Source organism: Lacerta agilis, chromosome 12, assembly GCF_009819535.1.
Source record: "Lacerta agilis isolate rLacAgi1 chromosome 12, rLacAgi1.pri, whole genome shotgun sequence".
In the NCBI taxonomy this organism is placed as follows: Eukaryota; Metazoa; Chordata; class Lepidosauria; order Squamata; family Lacertidae; genus Lacerta; species Lacerta agilis.
Window position 1 is genome coordinate 28,224,380 of NC_046323.1, and position 17,813 is coordinate 28,242,192.

Genomic DNA, 17,813 nt, shown 5'->3' on the forward strand with positions numbered 1-17,813 from the left:
AGACTGTGTACTGCTGCAAGGAACTGTGGTAACTTGTCATTGCTGACCATTAGCTGTGCTTAATGGGTTTGATGGGAGTTCAACGACAGAGCCTATGTGGTGTAGTGGTTAGTGTGCTAGACTAGGACTTGGGAGACCAGGGTTCAAATCCTCACTCAGCCATGAAGCTCACTGAGTGACCTTGGACCAGTCCCCATGTCTCAGGCTTGTTGTGTGGATAATATGGAGAGGGGAAGAGTCAAGTATGTCACTTTTAGTTCCTTGGAGAAAAGATGAGAGATAAAATCAAAAATTAAATGGAAAAAAAAATTAAAAAAAATTGTGGTGCACCATGTTGGTTGTCCCTGGTCTCGTAGGAAGGAAAGAAAGGACAAGATAAACAGATTATGGGGTGAGTTCCTTTGTCAAAGCCCTGAATATTTAGGCAGATGGAGAGAAGGGGGAAAGGTTCAACAGAAATGGGGAGAATATACAGATAATGAAGGTCTGAAGGCGATGTTGAGTCACAAACTAAATGTAGCACAACTTAATTTATGCTAATAGAGGGAAATGCGAGTAGAGTATCAATACATCCTAAATTTAGAGAGAAGTAGATCTTTTTGTATGGGATCATATTGAAATGACATCATGTGGAACAAATTTGGCTGCCCACACTTTTCATAAAGCAACTGTTAGCCAGGCTAAAGGGGGATGCTGATGTCTGCCAACAACATGGAGATTGTCACCTTCCTTATCCTAGTCCATGTATGTTATCTCCTTCCTTTCTCAGATGCCAACCAATCTTTTCAAAAAGTAGCCCCTTTTTACAATGCCTGGAGCTAACTATCCCTAGCTAGCTACAATAATTATGTTGATCTGTTTGCATCTTTCGCCCATTCTAAATCCAGTTTGTTGGTTTTGAGCATTTAACACTCTTACACATTCTCGTTCTTGTGAGAGAAAAAGGAGAAAATTATATAAAAACCAAACGCTAGTCTGATTTGCCATTGCAAGCGATCTCAAATCTGTTCCCCAGGGTATCCTCTGTAAGATTATTGCCATTTCAGCAACTCAGTAATTTAGGAATTACCTTTTCATCCAGCCTACAAATGCTGAGTCTGCTAAATGTTCGCTTATCCCCACATTAATCTTTTGTCTCCTGAATGGTATTTGTGGAAGGACTATACGTGAGTGGCCAATATATAGGTAGATTTCTTTTTTTTAATGCCCTTGCTAAATATATTTACAGGTACAGTATTTTGCATAAGTCTCAGTATTATCTGATTAGTTGATGCACTGAATCTAAAATTAAGCTGATAGTTGACTTTTGTGTTCATTTACAGGGTGGGTTGTTTTGAAGCTTCTATGCTGACTACTAGCTGTGGTTAACTAACTAACAACTAACTAACTAACTAACTAACTAAGCACAATGGATAGAAGAGAAAAAATATTTTATCTGGGCTGACAATTCATTCAAGGAGAAGGTGAAAGGGTATTGGCTTCACCCAAATTGTGCAGACATCTGCAGAATCTTGGTGTGTCATGCAATTTCAACATGGGTCAGGATCCAAAGATCCTCATGGGTGAGCAGAGTGGAAAGGGTTAGTAAGGAAGGAACTGACAAATGGCTGCTCATCTGAGCCCTGCTAACTCTGAGAAACTATCACACAGGAACACACCCTGGATGGACTAAAATTGATGAATAGTTGGGGTGGAGGTGGGAGTCAACCCTGTGCCCTTTTGTAGAGGGCTGCTGGGACTCTCGCCAGTGACTTTTAGTTATACAGTCATATCTTGGTTCTTGAACACCTTGGTACTCATAAATTTTGGCTCTCAAATGCCGAAAACCAAGAAGTAAGTGTTCCGGTTTTTTAACATTCTTTGGAAGCCAAACATCCGATGCAGCTTCCAATTGAAGCTCCTGCAACCAATCAGAAGCCACGCCTTGGTTTTCGAATGGTTCTGGGAGTCAAATGGACTCCTGGAATGGATTAATTTAAACAACCAAGGTACCACTATAGCAAAATGAAACTTTGGCATGTTGGATAATGAAAACCTAATGGTAAGGTTACGAGAAAACACAATGTTTATGGGCTTATAGCCACAATAAACTTTAAAGTCTGAACTCTGAAAACACAATGCCATCAGCATAAATTAGATGCTAAAGAACATGAAGAGTAGCATCAGAATGATCGGTGAAATATCAATATTCTTGGAATGTTTCAAAGGAATGTGCTGGAACATAATAGGCTACTTTGGTGGAGAAATGCTGCAAAACATTTCATCCAAATAGATTGTGGATATCCATAGTCTACACCCCATGTGAGTTTGCTTTCCTGGTAACAAATTGCTATTGAAGACATATTCCTGTACTGTACATACTGCTATTGAGCATTTGTTGTGCTCTCTATATAGTATTGAGCACATATTGCTGTACCTGTATTACTGTACTGCTCATCTTATAAGGACATCCACTCCTTATATATCATTCCTATTCTACCTAAATCCATAGGCAGATCTGGTAATTTTTACACTTTCCTCCTGTTTTCGGACTCTACTAAATAAATTGCAAAATTCGGTGCATCAGAATTTATTACAAGGAACTGAATGGTTGAATCTCCTTACCAACTATGCTAGGACTCAGCCATCCATTCTAGTGTGACTGTGTGACAATGCACACACATATCCTAGAACTTTGCTGTGTTGCTAATTCTAAATAGTATTTTGCCGGCCTGTAAACTGTAAAATTGTACTTGTTTGATTGTAACTTAGTGGCTGATCTGTGATTGTAATACTGAAGATTGATTGATAGTTTCACTTATGTAAGTAATGGAATTGACATGAAAGGTGGAAAATTTCATCTTTCTGGTGCAGTTCCCAATCAATATATAAAATGTGTTCAGAGAATTATTCTCTCTCTTCCTGCTTGCTACCTACCTAACTCTCCTTTCATATGCTGCCACCCAGCTGAATGTTACGTGGGACCATCCCAAAGATGGCTCATAAAAGAACATTAGAAGGAATGATTCCACTTGTCAAGGGACAGAATTCAGCCCCAATTCCAGGAGTGGGCAAAGCTTGGCAGAGGATGGGGTAGACCAGGGAATGACCTCTGTCATAACCAATGTTCCTCCATCAGAACCAATGCAGAAAAAAATAATGATGATGGGTGCTACTCTGGAGTTTTTACATGGTCTACTTTTCTGGATCATGGCATTAGAAAAGCTGGCATGTGACCCTGGTATCTCAGACTTGGAAAGAACAACTAACGTCCTGACCTTAACAGTTGCAGAAAAGATCAGAATCGCATAAAAACAGAAATTAAATCAACCACTAAAAGCTATGAGACTTTTAAAAGAAAAGAAAAAACATACAGTGGCATCCTATAAATACCAATTCAGAAATAAGTCTGATTGAGTTAATGGCACTTACTCCCATATGCATATATTTGGGGAAAGTGTGTATAAAATGAAAATATTTGTGAAAACAACGTACCAAACTGCATTCTATCAGGAGAAATTGCTTGCAAAATGTTGTGCATTAGTCAAAACTGCTTATAAAAATGTGTTTGTTAGGAGAAATTTGCACTAAAATGCTGATGAATTTATATTAGGAGTTCTTTCCAGTAGCACCTTAGAGACCAACTGAGTTTGTTCCTGGTATGAGCTTTCGTGTGCATGCACACGAAAGCTCATACCAGGAACAAACTCAGTTGGTTTCTAAGGTGCTACTGGAAAGAATTTTTGATTTTATATTAGGAGTGTGTGTTTGTGTGTGTGTGTGTGAACTAAAAATGGAGCAGGAATGTCGGAAAGTGAATTGTAGATAATGATAAACTGAAACAAAAATGTACATCCCCATGGATAGCTAATAAAAATGATGTGAATTCTATTTGGGGAGGATAAGTTGAGAGGGGAGCAAACAATAGGAGAAAATCACTGGAGTAGCAGTAAAATAATTGTGGACGGTAGATTTCCTTTGGGAACAAGCAAAGTTAATTTATCAAGTGCTTGCTTGCATACAATTATGTGGTCATTTTTGGCTCATTTAATATTCCAAACCATTTTTGTAGGGTGTAAGTGGCAGAAATGTGACTGATAAACTAACAGAAGATGACAACAGAGAAAGGACAAAGAGAGAGAGGGGAAGTCTTTTATAATTTAATTTTAAAAGGCACCATCATTTATTTTCAATTGGCATTCAATTTTCAATGCGCGCATTTTAAAATGTATTACTGTTTATGGTTGTGAATGTTTATGGCCATTTGGGAATTGATTTAGCTTTTCCCTGAGTCACAGATACGAAGCAAACTAATGAACAAGATTTCCAGATGACAAATGGGGCTTGCAGCTTTCATGTCTGCTAATTCATTTTTCAAAAGAAAAAAAAAAGAAAAAAAGAAGACATGCATCTTCTGAAATTTATGCAAAATATAGGCTAAGCAAGTTGGCCGTGGGTTTCAGGATGGACAATTCAGGTTATTTTTGGTCCATGTGACTTTACATGTGTTCATTCAATAAGTCTGATAAAATCCTATTTCCATATTTCTCTGTGATTTATTTATATTTTGGTCAGCACAAAAATTTGGATACAAATAAGTGTTTATTTATTTATCTATTTCTTTAATACATACACATGCCCCCTTTCATCCCTAAGCAGGCATGAGGTGCAACATGCCACTATAAAATGCTGTGGGAATGGCATTTGTGATCTAAAATTGCTGGGAAGAAGAAGAGGAGGAGTTTGGATTTGATATCCCGCTTTTCACTACCCGAAGGAGTCTCAAAGTGGCTAACATTCTCCTTTCCCTTCCTCCCCCACAACAAACACTGTGAGGTGAGTGGGGCTGAGAGACTTCAGAGAAGTGTGAGTAGCCCAAGGTCACCCAGCAGCTGCATGTGGAGGAGTGGAGACGCGAACCCGGTTCCCCAGATAACGAGTCTACCGCTCTTAACCACTACACCACACTGGCTGGGATAGGTAGAAAGTTAGTGATTTGCCATGGGTTGACAAGAATTTAGGGGCTGTAGCTAACTAAGATCTACTCAGAGTAGAGCCCCATAAATTACGACTCAAAGGTAGTCATGCCCCTTAATTTATATTATAGTATTCCAATTTCTAACATCCTAATTTCTAGTATTAATATCTAGTAATCAATACAACCTGGGCTGTGCATCCGAATTGGGAAAATCCCATAATATGAAAGAAACTGGGCCAATTTGGCCCAATGTAGTTTTGTCCAGAGTGGGTTGAGGCAGCCCCAGATTGCCTTGGGGTGGGATTGATCTGCCTGGAGAAATCTGGGACTGTCAAAATGAGAGCTGTAGAGCAGTGAGGAGAGGAGAGGGAAGGGAGGGGGAAGAAAGAAGGAGAAGATGCAGGCTACTACTTTTCCACATCTCGGCACCAAACACATGTTTAACGTGGGTTTAAATTCTGATTAAGCATGTGGTCATCAACAACCTCAGATATGCTGATGATACTACCTTGATGGCAGAAAGTGAGGAGGAATTAAAGAACCTTTTAATGAAGGTGAAAGAGGAGAGCGCAAAATATGGTCTGAAGCTCAACATCAAAAAAACTTAGATCATGGCCACTGGTCCCATCACCTCCTGGCAAATAGAAGGGGAAGAAATGGAGGCAGTGAGAGATTTCACTTTCTTGGGCTCCATGATCACTGCAGATAGTGACAGCAGTCACGAAATTAGAAGACGCCTGCTCCTTGGGAGAAAAGCAATGACAAACCTAGACAGCATCTTAAAAAGCAAAGACATCACCTTGCCGACAAAGGTCCGTTTAGTTAAAGCTATGGTTTTCCCAGTAGTAATGTACAGAAGTGAGAGCTGGACCATCAAGAAGGCTGATCGCCGAAGAATTGATGCTTTTGAATTATGGTGCTGGAGGAGACTCTTGAGAGTCCCATGGACTGCAAGAAGATCAAACCTATCCATTCTTAAAGAAATCAGCCCTGAGTGCTCACTAGAAGGACAGATCCTGAAGTTGAGGCTCCAGTACTTTGGCCACCTCATGAGAAGAGAAGACTCCCTAGAAAAGACCCTGATGTTGGGAAAGATGGAGGGCACAAGGAGAAGGGGACGACAGAGGATGAGATGGTTGGACAGTGTTCTCGAGACTACTAACATGAGTTTGGCCAAACTGCGAGAGGCAGTGAAGGACAGGCGTGCCTGGCGTGCTCTGGTCCATGGGGTCACGAAGAGTCGGACACGACTGAACGACTGAACAACAACAAGCATGTGGTCAGGAAGGTGAGAGAATAAACCATCTCCTTCCCCACTTCTATCAGTGTGGCCCAATTAGTATTGTCAAATCAGGTCCCAGACCAAACTGAGGGTGCCTTGCACAGCCCTAGGTATAACTGTTTGATTTTCAATAGTCATAACCCAACAATTTTTTCTCCCACTTTTTCTTTTCCAAATTTTGCACTTGCAGACCTGACGTCTGTTCAGCCCTGTTGTAAACCGAGGGACATCACTGTTTTATCCTTGGGGTGCATCTGTGGCACTGACGCTGTATTACTCTGCAAACTGAAAAGTTGCCTCACTTGTCCAGCACTCTCAAAACCACCTCTAAATGGTTATGGCTTTATGTTAAGAAGGCAAACATAGCTAATGTAAATTGCTTTCCATTTGTTGGGAACACAGTGTGAATATGTTGGTGCCCATATATCAAAAAAGAAAAGAAAAGAAAAACATTGCAGATGAAGTCAAACTCCGGTAAGAGCGAATTCATTTTGTCATCCGTTTACAAAGCTAAGGTTATTATTTTTATAATAACCAGTTCAAATCGCTTCATTTAAAATGACGGAGTGATAAAAGATTGTTGGTTTTTAAAAAAATAAATAAATAAATAAGGTTTTCCTTAATCTTTTTTGTGTACTCATCTTAGTAAATACTAAACACATTTTCTAAAGACTTTTGGTTCCCACATGGCCCCACATAAGGAACAAAATAATCAATCCTTATCTGAGTCCCTCTATGAATTGCATTTTTGGGATATTACAATGCTTTGAGCTGGTTGTTCAAAAGTGCAGACCCTCCAAGAGTCCCTATTTTCTAGGGACATCCCTGATTTAAAGAAGCAATCAGGTTAGGATGTCCCTATTTTCATTGGATAAATGTTGGAAGGTATGGAGTTATCCGACCCCTGTGCTGTCTGAAGGCAATCCTGTATAGGGAAGTTTTTTAATGTTTAATTATGCTTTTATATATGTTGGAAACTCCCCAGAGTAGCTGCGGCAACCCAGTAAGACGTGTGGGGTATAATTAGTAAAATTATCATTATGGAATGGGGTGTCCCTATTTTCATCGGAGAAATGTAAGTGTGGTGTGTGTTCTTATAACTGCCACTTTTCACCAATTAAAATTTTCAAATATTTCATGGGGGGGGGGCAAACCTGATGGGACTATGTCAGGACCACAACCTTTTGTCTCAAATATTGAGTTGAATTTCGCAATTGCTCTTTGGTGCCAAATAGCTGAACATATGGAGTATATGGTTTTACTGTCTTGGACAATTTAGAGCTAGCACATGGAACTCTTTAAGTTACCATGGCAGTCGTATGTTGCTGTATAATTGTGCTATGGATACTTTGGTCTATAATACCTTTGGATTAATGGGGGCACTGTGTACATAGGGTTACATTGTTTTTTGAGGACATATTGGGGTGATTTGAACAAAGAACGGTGCAAGCCATTCTATATCTGTTCAGTCAGATGTAAAACTCGTTGTGCTCAATGAGACTTGCTCATGGTAGGGATGGATGGATGGATCTGTTTAAATATCTCTCAGTTTCCCATTTTTCTAATCTTAAATTTGGTTTACAGTTCTATGGTTCTATGATTCCTAAGCCTGTCTTTGTGGCTATGAAGAGATGTGGTTCAGAGAGGGACCACTGATGCCACTACCCTCCCACATCGATTCTTTTTCATCCAAATGATTGTCTGTATGAGGATATGGTTGGACTTGTCGTGTCTCTTTGCAAGCAACAGAAATGTTGCAAAGCAGTCCAAGATGCTTTGCAAAATGACCTTTCCCAGACTGTTTCTTTGCTTCTTGTGTTTTCCCATCGGAAATTTCTGCAGAGGCCGAGCTGGTATCTAGAAGTTGAAATGTAGAATTATTCCCTGTATGTGTGTACCAAATTTGATTCTAAGATTGTAATCTTCAATGGAGTGTCATGTTGCAATGCAAACAAACAGACGAAACTTATGAAAGGAAAGATGAATGGGTGAGTAATTCAACTGAAGGCTAAAAACTTCATTCAGTCAGTAAAGATACTAAAATGCAGACTTAAAAGCAAAGCTGGAAACAGATTCCACCCCACCCGAAATTTTTGCCAATATGCAACGTGTTGGGTTTATTTTTCTATGTTTAATTTATATGAATCCGAGCAAATAGCATACTATAGGGAGTTAATATGAAAGGCATGTTTAAGTCTTACTGTGAATCAAATTCAGCCCTGTGCCTTTTATAAAAGTACAGTTTGCCTTTTAATTCGCCTCAAGGCACTTCTGTTCTATCTGGTATGTATAATCAGCAGCTGCTAATTCCTTGATTTGTACTACAGAGCTACCACTTTGGACGATTAAAAAAATCTTTTATGTTGTACTAGTTACTATTTTTCATTACACAGTGTGTTAGAGGAAATTTTGCACAGTCTGGGATGGAGGACCTGAGGGAAAGCAGGGATGTTTTGAAAAGCTTTTGGATTACTTTCACTCCCCAAAAAGTTTGTTTTTCTCTGCTTCTTTGAAAAGCAACTGCTTTGATTAATGTATTTACTGGGGGGAAATGTCTGATTTCTATGCATTAAAAGAAGTATCAGCAATAATAATGGCTGTGCCAAAAAAATAATTATTATTTTGAAAGTTTAATAAAACCGTGGTTTGAAAGGGCGGGGACGAAATGGAAAATTTAGAGAAATTGTCTACTGAAAACATCATGTGAAAACAAAAATATGAAATTGCTTGTTATTGTTTTGTATCCTATTCCTACCTGGATGGTTAAGTATTGAGTATAATATTTTAAATCATTCATCTAAATTGCTGTTTCTTTCACTAAGGGTCTGATTCCATCAGTTTCTAGTGTTTTACAAAATGCAATTGTTGGAAGACAATCCATCATATGTATCGGCATGGGAGAATGCCTTAGGGGAGTCCTCAGAAGAAAGTGCTTGGCAGTATATCTGTAACTCCTCTGCAACTTTGTCAATCGACATGAAGATAAAGGAAGCACAATACATAGCTCTCAGTAGGTGGTGCATTACAGAACCCTAGCAAGTCTCCATCTAATATGTCCAAATTATATCCAGTGTTGTTGGAAATGGAATAGTCAGATTTGTTCATACTTCCAGCTATTGTGGGAATGTCCAATGGAGCAGGACTTCTGGAATGTGGTTGCTGATTACTGCGAAGAATTTCTCTGCAGTTGGCCACTCTTAACTCCCAATGACTCTGGCTTCCTGTATAAAGACCTTCTTAAGCAATTGCATTCAGCAGGGAAGTTGTGCATAGCATGTAATTGGAAGTCTCCAAAGCAGCCATCTAAACAGCAGTGGGTTAATATAATTTGAAGACCATGATTATGTACAAACTTGAACTCTGCAAGTGCAACATGCAGGAAATCATCATGTTCAAGAAGAGATCACAACACCGTGGACTCTGTTTATTTGCTTATGTGAAAGACCTTCAAACTTCAAACCTGATTAAATTGAAATCATGTGCGTTTCTCGACTGTGGCAAATTATGTATATGACATACATAACTTCTGTGTTTCTAGATTCAGGTAGGTAGCCATGTTGGTCTGACACAGTCGAAATAAATAAAAAAAAATTTTAAAAAATGTCCAGTAGCACCTTAGAGACCAACTAAGTTTGTTCTGGGTACAAACTTTCGTGTGCATGCACACTTCTTCAGATACACTGAAACAGAAGTCACCAGACCCTTATATATAGTGGGAGGGTGGGGTGGGGTGAGGTGGGGTTTTTCTCAGAAGGGTAGTAGGAGATGGGTGATTGACTCAATGGGTATGGTCACTTTGACCCAATGGAAAAAATGGGTATGGTACCTTACCCATTGAGTCAATCACCCATCTCCTACTACCCTCCTGAGAAGGATATACCCAGAACAAACTTAGTTGGTCTCTAAGGTGCTATTGTGCAGCACACAGTCATAGACCTGCTAATCCCCATTTCAAATCTTTTTGCTTCCGTCTTCTCTGGAAGAAGGGCCAGTCAAGGCTGGCCCCAACCATATTTTTGCATGTAGAGAGTCTCTCTTCCCTGCCTCCCTTTCTCTCTTGTTTTACTTTGAGTAATTCTTCTTAATAGTCTAGGAACTTCGGCATGCTCTTTAGAAAGATGGGCCTGCCATGCATTCAAGCTGTGCAGCTTTAGGACTGTGAAATAGTTTCATTACAAACCTACTTTGCCTCCAGTTTTCAACACATAGGAGGAAATAATTTTACTGTAGGGTAACATTTTCCATGCTTGATTTCAATAGAAGTGTGCATATTTCTTCTTCTTCAAGATAAGCTGTAGCACATAGGTTTGTTCCCCACTACACAGGTTTTTGGGTTTGTTTTTTTTAGCTTTTTCCCCCCGCTTTCTTAAAAAATAAATTTAAAAAATCTCCAAAGTAACTGACAGTAGAACCAGAAGTAAAGGTGGTGTATCTAATGTTTTGCAATGAAGTTGGCTGTTGTTAGGGTTTTGCCTGAAGATTTAACTATTTTAGAAAGCATGATAAAAACACACTTTGAGATCCGCAGTGGCATTTTAAATAGTGTGGGCTTAATATGTTTGACATACTCAGGGCCAGCTCCAAGTCTGAGGTCCCCACTGCTAAGCTGCTGTGGGGGGGGATGGTGCTCTTAAATAATTGATCACCCAAGAGGGCTTACTGGCAATGCCAGGGAACCATAGGCAATAACAACATCACAATCTGCAACAGATTCCTGTGACCCACTTGCCATTCTAATAACCCATAATGTCTTGATCTCTCCAGAGCATGGTGAGGGATTTGAAATGGTGGGTGGCTCCCTGGTCCCTGTCACTGTGAGTAAGCCTTGGACTTAAGGAGGGCAGGCAAACCCACCTTTAGAGAAGGCACCTGTGTCATTGAGCTCTATCAGAACCCCATTTTTCATTAAGCTGGGTGGGGGAAATGGAAGAGGCCTTGTTAGGAAACAAATTATTTGCAGATGGGGACAGGCTATTTTATAGGCACTGGAAATACCAGTAGCTATGCTGGCCTTGCCTAGCAGGAATCATAAATTGTAGGGCTTGATCCAGCAGGCTTTTATTAGATTATTAGGTTTGGAGAATTCTGTTCACTTCCTCCATAGCACAGCATTGCAGCCAGGTGTCACCTCCACCTCCTCATCCTGAGGGAATTCTTCTTGCCTCTGCACTGGCTTGACCCATGATTTAAGTGGGTTTTATTTAACCCTGTGCCGGTCAGAGTTTGCACGAACATGGTTGAACCATTTAGGGAATTGCTTCCAGTATGCCAAGGAACCTATTCAGTTTCTGGTTTCAGTAACCGGTATTGTGTTGTGGTAACAGCCGTAGCAAACCTCAATATAATGAGTGGGGTGGTTACAGAACTAGAAGTAAGACCAAAAAGTTGTAGGGGAGGCAAAACAGATGTTTATTAGTTGTATGCATTTTAGACTGCTGATCCTTCTTCAGGGAGATTAAAATTAATTCTAAAAATAATAAATCTGGAACTGAATAGTGTACAGTGGTACCTTGGTTTAAGAACAGCTTAGTTTATGAACAACTCAGATTAAGAACGCTGCAAACCCAGAAGCAGGTGCTTTGGTTTGTGAACTTTGCCTTGGAAGCAGAACATGTTTCGCTTCCTGTTGAGTGTGTTCCATTTGTAAACAGAGTCCCCTGCCACTATGGGAAAGCACACCTTGGTTTAAGAACGCTTTGGTTTAAGAACGGAGTTCCAGAATGGATTAAGTTCGTAAACCAAGGTACCACTGTATTAATTTTTTTAAAAAAAAACATAAACAATATGTATAAAAACCATAATAGATGTAAAAAGGAGAACAGTTAATAACCCACATTGAAAGACAAATTTTAGTACAATTCATATCTTTGAATCAGAATTATTATAATAGAACAGCAAATGTTGTTCAATATTAACACCAGATTTTATGAGCAGTATACCATAAGTGCATGTAAAATAATTCAAACTTCATTTCCAGATGCTTTAGTCAAATTACGGAATACCTCTCAACATACAGATAGTGTTATAATCTAGCTGGTATTATAATCTAGCAATGGTTTACAGTTTGTGAGAACAAGAATGCAGTTTTGTTTCAAAAAAAGCTCTCAGTAACACACACACACACACACACACACACACACTCCCTTTTATCTGCATGAAAAATACTCCTTGTACTCTTCAGTAGGATTGAATGTTCTGTGGATTTTATCTGGAACAAACAGCAATTGTATCCCACACACCGCCAAGACATATTCACTTCAACTTCATTAAAGTTTTCAATTCCTTCCTGAAGAAAAAAAAACAAAACATCAGACACGCCTTAAGTAAATTAACTCAATCAGTGATGCAGCATAATTTTAACATTTAACAATATCACAAACATCTTCCAAAAGGCGACTCATGGCCACACGCAAAAAGTTCCAGGATCAGGTCTCAGATTTATTAGTCATCCTTCAATACCTTGAGACCAATTCAATTTGTCAGAGCTAGATATCATTGCATTTTGTACACAATCCTGGGTTTTAAATCAAGGCCAACGCAGCGTCTAACCTTGGAGTGAGAAAGAATTTATAGTATTGCTGGAAGGGCCATGTCTCAAAGGGATTTAAATCTTTTGAATAATCCATTCTGATTTCTACCCTCCAGGGGTAGAAAGAGGACAGATGCTATTATGTTTAACAGAGTAAGGAAGAAAATCACACAGTGAGCAAAGAGCCTCTCCGTGTATAAAGAAATGTTGTGTGGTTCTGCAGCTTGTCTTGAATTTAGGGTTACACTTGGAGAATCACCTGTTTGTTTTCTTAGATTTTTTTAAAGGTTTGTTTTCTCTGTCAAAGGGAGATTTAGGAACAAACCTGTAATACGCAAAACATATGCTAGGGCAATATGTTGTTTTGTTCCTATGTTCTGTATGTATCTACAGTTATAGGGTATGGTGGGGGCTGAATCATTCAAATATGTGATGAATAGGTAGCAACAGAGCAAGGCTGCATTCTACAGAAGTACAAATCTCAGAGTGGTTTAGCAATTCATCCCTCTTCACAGGGAACTCTGGGAATTGTAGTTCTAGGAATGGAATGGGGGAGGTCTCCTAAAAACTCTCAGTGCCTTTAACAAGCTACAGATTTTTTTGGGGGGGGTGTGCCATGACTGTTGAATGTAGCATCATAGTGCTTTAAATGTATGGTGTGAATGTGGCATTAGTCATCATCTAGACCGCAAGTGGGGAAGCTCAGGCACAGGGGCCATCTGTGGCTGTTCAGGCCATTGTTTGTGGACCTTGGGATTTTCCCCAGACTATGTCCCCTCCTCAACCCTTCTCCCCATGTCACATTCCTCCGTATCTTCACTGGCCTTGCTCTGTACCGACTTCTTAATGCTTTTGTTTGTCTGGAATGTAACTTTGAACTATAACAATGCCTTTGGGTTGCCTGGATACACATAGGTATATATGCGTGTGTGGAAACCATTGCACAGGTGGGATGTAGATTCCCGCACAAAGAGTTGTATCTGTTGCTCCACCCACTTCTGCCTCTGGTCCCACTACTGGTGTGCAGGTGCTGGAGGACACACAGCTCTTGGTCTGAAAAAGGTTCCCCAATGTCCCTAATCTAGGCGGTATATAAGCCGTATTGTTTCTTCTCATGCAAGTACCATTGCACAAAGAGTAGAGGGGAGATGGAGCTGCTGGCCCCTTCCCCTCTCACACATCACTGTTGCCATTTCTGAAGTTTGGTTAAGAAAATTTCCAGAAGTAATTCTAGAATGAGGCAGACTTCCCATGAGTTGGAAATGATGGTTCTTGTGACCATTATTAATGCAGCCTAACATTGCATTAGCTTCCCCCCCCCAGCTGCGTAACACTGCTAGTTATAACCCCGAGATCCTTTTCACACCTGCTGCCGCCAAATGGGGACAGGGGAGGGGGAATTGGCTCAGTTTGCATTTGAGGAGAAATTTACCTAATTCACATTTCCTGAAACCAGAGGCAAGTGGAAGCACTGTCACCATTCAAAATTCACACTTCTCTGAATTTTGTAATGCGGCTCCATAACTTGTGTGAAAAAGCATATGCTAGGCAAAGGGTGCATAAATATTTGTTTATTGGTGAATATAACATACAGGATTCATTATATTTGCTTTTATATGAATTTTTATGAGGACTTTTTAAATTTAAAAAAAATCACAAACTGGTGTGGAAACTGAACTCGAGATTGGTAAAATGAGAAACTGAGAGAAACAGAAAGTGGTGTTTTTATCCATTTGAACTGCCAAGGTAGGTCTCCACCATCCTATACCTGTACAACATGAAACAAGCCTGATTCAGACAATGTTTGTGGGAATCATAATCAACAACATTCAATTCAAAAGCATTTGTTGGTTTGTTTGATATACCACCCTATACCTGGAAGTCTCAGGGTGGTTCACAGAAGAAAATCAAAATATAAAACTACAAAATACATAATAAAAAACAAACAAAAAACCCAATAGCCCCCCCCCAAAAAAACCACATTTAAGAGGGGAGTTTTAAAAGACTATGCTCAAAAATTGCTCCCAAAATGAGCAATAAGCCTTTGAGCATGCCATATTTTAGATAATCTTTTTAAACTGCTGCAATGCCATTTGTGTGTTTTGTGTGTCCCATCCAACTATTTGTCTACTTTTCATCAAACACAGAACTCTCCCTGTTTCAGTATATTTAAGAACCCTGGAGATCACGTATAAAATATAATCACCATAAACAGAATGTGTAAGACAATTTCCACAGTAACTTCCAATCTATTTGGCAGCAATGCACACATGAGAATGATATGTCATCTTCAGCTCTACATAAAAAGCTGCATCCTGAAACCCATAATTTTAGTAACGCTATGATGCTAAAAGGGTCCTTGGAGTAATTTTACTTCAGGGGGTAGGGTCGGACTTATTAGAAGCGTACATGCTGCTTATTAAAAATGTACATGTTGTAGCATCCCGTGAAAATTAAATGCTTACATTTCTGTGTTGTGCAGCATATTTGTATTGATTTTTCACCACTAAATTATTCACATTAATGGGCCAAAGATTGAATTATAGGGTCCCAGTGCAGAGGGAATAAATGTGCAGCTTTAACAGAAAAGTGCCAGTTGCAGAAAGTTCAGTTGTTAGGGAAGCAGTAATATTTTAAGCTTATGGAACAGAACAAGGGGGATGGGTCTTGCTGCAGATGAGAAGCAACAGGTTATTGATAAGTGATAGAGCCAAGTTGTTGCAGATAATAAAACCTGTAACTAATCAACCTTAACCATCTATCTATCTATCTATCTATATCATCTATCTATCTATCTATCTATCTATCTATCTAATCAGACTTCCTCAATCTCGACCCTCCAGATGTTTTTGGCCTACAACTCCCATGATCCCTAGCTAGCAGGACCAGTGGTCAGGGATGGTGGGAATTGTAGTTTCACAACATCTGGAGGGCCGAGGTTGGGGAAGCCTGATCTATATCATCTATCTATCTATCTATCTATCTATCTATCTATCTATCTATCTATCTATCATCTATCTATCTATCATCTATCTTTCTATCTCTATGGTTTTATAAAGCCAAAGTAGATTATATCAGGAGTGGGTAACCTCAGGCCTAGGGCCCAAATACCTCCCTGCCTCTCCATCTGACCTTGAGACAGGGGTGTCAACTTAAATAAAATACTACATAAAATATGTAAGCCCCACCCCACATAATTGATCACAAGACCTGGCACACACATACCATTTGAATGTCACATTGAATGGGCACATCAACTTTGGGGGGCCCTGGCCCCCTCAAATATTTCATTGTGAGGGGCTAGGACTTTGCTTCTATACCCACAGAGCTTTCCCCAGGTCACATTCTTCACTGGCTTTGTCTCACATATTACCCTTTCCCTCCGCCTGGAATGTGCCCTTAAATGCTTATGCTTTCTGCTTATCTGAATGGAGACAAGAGAAAGTGTTTTGAATGTGTGTATAAACTAGCCTACTCAGTGGCAGAGCTTCATGCTCCTGCACCAGGGGCATAGAGCAGGTGCGGGCATGGCTGGCACGCGTCCTGGGGGTGTGACACACTGCCCGCAGGGGTGTGGCATGCACCCCAGGGGTGTGGTGCGCCACCCGCAGGGGCATGGCACACATCCTGGGGCATGGCACACATCCTGGGGCATGGCACGCCGTCCGCAGGGGTGTGGTGCCCAGTGCAGGGGGCAGCCACGATGGCACCAACCAGGATTGTGGTGCCGGGGGCAATGCGCTCCCCTGCCCCCTCTTCCTCCACCAGTGAGCCTACTGTACAAAGGGGGGAAATTCCATTAGTTGCTCCACTTACTTTTTCATCTGGGCCCATTCACTCCTAGCAAGTGAAGGGAATGCAGTCCTCAACCTGAAAATGTTTTCCCACCCTGGAAGAAATCTACAGAAGTAATGCAATTTATTTTAAACATAGACGTGAGTTCCACAAGCCATCTACGTTGCAAAATGCACTTTTATTTCAAAGCTTTTAAATGGGAGTGTGTTTGTTAATTGATTTGTTTTTGTTTTTGTTTTTATTATGCATTTTGTGTTATGAACCACCCTGAGATCTATGGATGAAGGGCGGAATACTACTACTACTACTACTACTACTACTACTACTACTAATAATAATAATATAGCTTGCCTCTCATAAGAGACTGTGTGGAAGTTAGATTATAACCATTAAGAAAATAAAAGTCTAAGAATAAACCAATCATAAAAAGAACCCTATCTGAAGGTAGACTGGTTTCCAGTTATAGTTTGTTTCCCATCGTGATGGACAGGAGAAAGAGTTAGGGCAAATGTCAAGTGCAGACACAAATTTATCCAGTTTAAGGAAAGAGTGTTTTATTTCCACCAGAATCTAATTTGAAAAGGGTAGATTAGTTTCTGCTGAACTCCCCCCAACCCTTTTTGTGTGATTACAGAAGAGGGTCACAATTCTTTCTTTTTAAAGAAATTGTATCACTGTGACACTAAAAACTGGGGAACGGACCACTGCAAAAATGAAGAGACCTGGAAAAAAGAAAAGGCACCTTTCATACAGTTAGCTTTGGGAGTAAACAACCATTATAGCTAATGGTAAGTATCCCACTAGTTTTAAAGGTGTCAACTGGAATTCACTGAGTAGAATCTAATGTAAAGTGTTGTGATTTTAAAAGTTATATAAATCTTATTAAATATATAATATTCAGTTGGTCCTTATTTCGAGAATTGCAAGCAACATGCAGTGGATTTTATGCAACATTTAGGCTAATTTTGGCCATGTTTTGGCAACCATGAAAACAAAAGGATCACCCCTGATGTTATAACTCATTTTGTTCACTAGACCAAAATGTCTCTCTAAAACTTGGGTACATGACCTGAAACATATGACAAGTCAGACATGCATTTTGTCTACATTTAAGTGTCTTGTTCACTGAAATGAACCATAAGATTGCAGTTAAAAACATTGGTGCAGATTTGTTCGATGACACATGTCATACTACTTTTTGATGTTCTACCCTGGACCCCATCAGATGGAATGTTTGATATTAGAAGAGG